Genomic DNA, 5,000 nt, shown 5'->3' on the forward strand with positions numbered 1-5,000 from the left:
TACCAAAACGTTAGACTTCGCCAAGTACCCCTACAAACGTCTTCGAGAAATGGATTCCCAGGTCAACAAATTCTGGAGGGCTTGGAGTCAGTTATCAGGCCCAAACATTGTGTGGGTGTGTGATCAGAACGCCCTAAGAGGTCAATTCAGGTTGGAACGCGTCACAGATGTTAATCCAGACTCCAAAGGGATTGTAAGAGATGCACACATCAATGTTCTTCCAAGCTCACCTGTTCCTGTCCCGAGACCAGCTCTGAATCAGACACAGAGATGTTAGACGTCTCTTCGTCATCCTTCCCATCGAAGAGCAGGCAAATTAGTTTGACTAGAATCTGCAATGTCTTCATTGGAGCCTCGAAGACACCGAGTGGGAGGTGTTGGGTCAAACTATGGGCGTGCTGTTGGTGAGCACTGCCTCCTCCTCTGCTGCTTACCTGAGTGGCTCAGCAGGTGTTTGGCATGTTCTCAGCAGTAACAAGGATCAAACAGCATGTGAACAGCTGTACCAGACACTACATGTTTGGAGGACTTTCTCTACTACAAACTGACTCACTCATAAGAGAAGACACCACCGGTAAGAGCTTGTTGCTCCGTGGATGTGCTCCATTGTTTACGACAATGTTGCATTCAGGGACGCTCTGTATTTCTCAAATGTGACCGAGTATGTAATGTTTTTGTTGTGGATTAGATTAAAACATTATTTGGATATAATTTCAATACTTGAAAATACAGAAGTGAAGTTTAAAAATTGAGTATATTACATATTAGCGTAAAATATAAACAATATGGTTAAAATATAAACAATGATTTAATTCATAAATTAATAAATATTGTTAATGTATAAAATATTTACAATGTAAACTTTAATCATGTAAGAATTATTTTGATTACAATAAAATATACCATATTTTGTTAACTTAGTAATTATAAAAATGTCAGTCATACAGTTTCTGTTACTACATTAATTCATTGTTAATTGTGTTTAAGGTTTTTTACCAAGAGACGAATAAAGACTGAAAGCATTGCTACAAAGAAATAAAATAAATAAATAATAAAGAAACCTGATGTCTGAGTGGGTCTCTAGTCCTATCACGTACGGGACAGTTAATGATTAAAGATAGTAAAATATGATAAAAGATAGTGAAAGGTGATGAATATAGTAAAATATGATGAAATATGGTAAAAGATGGTAAATGATGGCAAAATATAGCAAAAGATTAGAAAATATGGTGAAAGATGGTCAAATTTAGTGAAAGGTGGTAAAAGATGGTAAAACGGTTAAGGATGGCAAAATGTGGTAAAAATAAATATGATAAACAACTCAAAATATAATTACAGGTTAATTACAAACTTATGTTGTTTGGACAGGTTATTCAAGTGTGTGTGTGTGTGTGTGTGTGTGTGTGTGTGTGTGTGTGTGTGTGCGTGTGTGTGTGTGTGTGTCTCCAAGGTCATTTTTTGTGTCTGAGACGTAATCGATGACCTTCTGACCTCTTCATCACAGCCTCTTTGATCTCATTATGTTTGAATCACTTTATTATCAAAGTGGACAAAGGAAGCTGCTCTTCATCATCATCATCATCATCATCATCATCATCATCATCCTCTCTCTGTTCATACAAACTTAACATTTCAGAGATTACAGTAGATGAAAAGAGTGAGGTTTGATCTTCAAAGTAAAAAATGTAAAAATAAACTAGTGAAGTTAAAAAAAATAAGAAATATAATAATAAAGTAGTGAACCTGAGGCCTCGGGTCAGAGAGATCATTTAATAATTTAATTTAATAAGAACTGAAATGATCCTTTAGTCTGATCTGATCTAAAGTCAAAATAAATATGATTGTGAAAAGCTCCCAGGGTTGAACATACATTTGGTTTAATTCTTTCAGTTTGCAGTAAAAACGTGGATCATAATTAATTCTTTAAATCTCAGAGCATCACAAACACTGAGAATATGGATTAATAATTAGTAACAATGTTGAGATGATTTGATGAAGTCACCTGAGCAACTAGCATTAGCTGTTAGCTTATTTTAGCAACTAGCATTAGCTGTTAGCTTATTTTAGCAACTAGCATTACCTGCTAGCTTATTTTAGCAACTAGCATTACCTGCTAGCTTATTTTAGCAACTAGCATTACCTGCTAGCTTATTTTAGCAACTAACATTACCTGCTAGCTTATTTTAGCAACTAGCATAAGCTACCTGCTTGCCTCAGGAACTCGCATTAGCTACTAGCTTATTGTATGAGCAGGGCTGCCAAGTTTCATAAAGTGAAAGAGTGAGACTTTAGTGACTTGATACGTTCTGGTAGAAAAAGTCATTTTTTAACATGACTTTGTTTTAACGTTGATTTCTACCTTCAGAATGATGTCATCACCTCCATACCAGCAGCTCTCCCTGCACTGTGTCCTCCTAATGCTATAACCTAATCAATATTTCATATCATTGATCTGGGGACATGTCTCATGTTGTAGGTGTTTATCACAGATGTTGATGATGACAGAGGCTCCCACTTAAAACACTGTGGCCCAAGGCAGTGCTACCTTTACCTCAGCTCTCCTTGTCTGCAACAGAAAGATCATCATGTAAAAAACATTCAAACATCAAGTCATTTTTCATTGAATCAATGTCTATAGAAATACACTATTACATACAATAATAATCATAAGAACAGTTCAAATGAACATTAGATTATGTATTTATGATGATATAACCTACAAGTGTAATTCAGCTACTAGCAGTGTTTATAACACTGCTAGTAGCTGAATTATGCTACGTTCACACCAAATGCGTTTTTTGCGGCACAAGCGAACAGATTACATACAAAGTCAATGGTTCAGACGCGCTGGGAGGTGAATTATTCGCCGACGGGGTGGCGCGGACAGCGATGGCTGCTGCAAACGCGCTCCCGATTTTCTTGATATTCGCCGTTCGCTTGAGTTGAAAATATTGAACTCCAGCGGCTGTTTCGCGTGACGCGCAGGCGCGAAAGCCAATCAGAGTCCTTGTTGGTAATGACGTCAGGCAGGCAACACGGAAACCAGTATTTTCACCCGTTCAACCATTGAGGAGAAGCTAATGGTAGCTAATGGTGTGTGACCACAGGGAGCAGCAGGTAAATGTTCTCTCTGTAGTTTTCATCTTTGAAAGTCAGCAGTGAGTGAGGATAGCATTAGCTAATGATAGCATTAGCTAATGATAGCATTAGCTAATGATAGCATTAGCCGCTAACACCAGCTATTTTCACTTATGGTTTATGAGAGGAAAAAAAAGTCAGGAGAACCGTAGTGGGTCATCTGCAGGAACATCTAAACTGTGGAAATACCCTGTGGTCATGACCTTCATAGACCACAGAGTATGGTCAACCATCAGAGACTGGAGGTGTGTTTATCAGTGCAGACATATAGAAATATATACCAGGTTAATATTCAGGCCTTTATGTATCACAGGGCTTCTTCTAGTGGGGGATCTAAATCTAGTTTAATGATTTAAAAGATTGAGGTATTATTATGTTAATGTACATGGTGTTATTTCAGAATTGTTGATTAAAAACACATTTTAAAGTGTACTTTTGCTTTCTTTTTAATTTCTATCAATGCATATTAACAGCTATGTGTTCACCACATCAAGGTTATATATATTATTAAATTAATTTCAGAGGTGAGGTTTCTGTGATTATTTCTTTCTAGTTAAAAATGAAGCTGACAGACGTTTCTCTCCCCATTCTTCCATATTTATTATACACATATTAATACAGTAGGAAGTTTGCTCTATAGAAGTATGTGGTTGGCTCTTTAAATAGTCGTTGTGGGTGTTCTGGTGCAATATGTCTAGCCATGGAACGGCTCCTGTAGAGAAGTACGATGTGAAGACCTCTCGTCCATAGCTGTTAGCTGTGGTCCTGAAGGAGTCACCTGTGGTCAGATACCTGCACAGTGAACAACATAGAAAAGCTCAGATCATTGATAATCAGATATATATAATGTGGGTGTGTATGTGTGTGTGTGTGTGTGTGTGTGTGTGTGTGTGTGTGTGTGTGTATGTGTGTGTGTGTGTGTGTGTGTATGTGTGTGTGTGTGTATGTGTGTGTGTGTGTGTGTGCGTGTGTGTGTGTGTGTGTGTGTGTATGTGTGTGTGTGTGTGTGTGTGTGTGTGTGTGTGTATGTGTATGTGTGTGTGTGTGTGTGTGTGTGTGTGTGTGTGTGTGTGTGTGTGTGTGTGTGTGTGTGCGTGTGTGTGTGTGTGTGTGTGTGTGCGTGTGTGTGTGTGTGTGTGTGTGTGTGTGTGTGTGTGTGTGTGTGTGTGTATGTGTGTGTGTGTGTGTGTGTGTGTGTGTGTGTATGTGTGTGTGTGTGTGTGTGTGTGTATGTGTGTGTTAATCTGATAAAAGGGTCAGATTATGAACAGAGAAAAACATCCTGAGCCGTTAGAGACGACAATCAATGGTGTGTGTGTGTGTGTGTGTGTGTGTGTGTGTGTGGGGGGGGGGGTCAATAGTTGTGTTTGTGTGTTCTAACTCTATATACAGACTATAACTCTACAGACTATAACTCTACAGACTATCACAGACACCATAAAGTATTTATAGAGTTTATAGAACAGATTATATTCCCTTTTTTTAAAAATATTCTTTAACATTTGACTTCAGTGTCGTTAAGGTTTTTATTCTATTATTATTAGGGGCCACGCCCACATGGCCAGAGAACCACATATGTGGTTCCTCAGACCAGCGGTTCTAGGAACCTTATTATAATTGTAAGGATTTTTATTATTTTTTGTTATTATTTACTTGGTAAAAGTGGTGCTGCAGGCTAAACCGTGCAAGGGAGGGCGGTGCCCTTTAGAGGGTGTGTCCAGACCCCCCAGCTTACCTTGGATGCAAAAACTCATATATCCGCCAACAGGTGGCGATATAACCAAGGTCAATGCGTTTTGGCCTATACCTCCCACACCTCATGTTGTACATTCAAAAATCTTATATCCACAGATTCCTTAAAT

This window comes from Gouania willdenowi, chromosome 21 (assembly GCF_900634775.1).
Source record: "Gouania willdenowi chromosome 21, fGouWil2.1, whole genome shotgun sequence".
NCBI lineage: Eukaryota > Metazoa > Chordata > Actinopteri > Blenniiformes > Gobiesocidae > Gouania > Gouania willdenowi.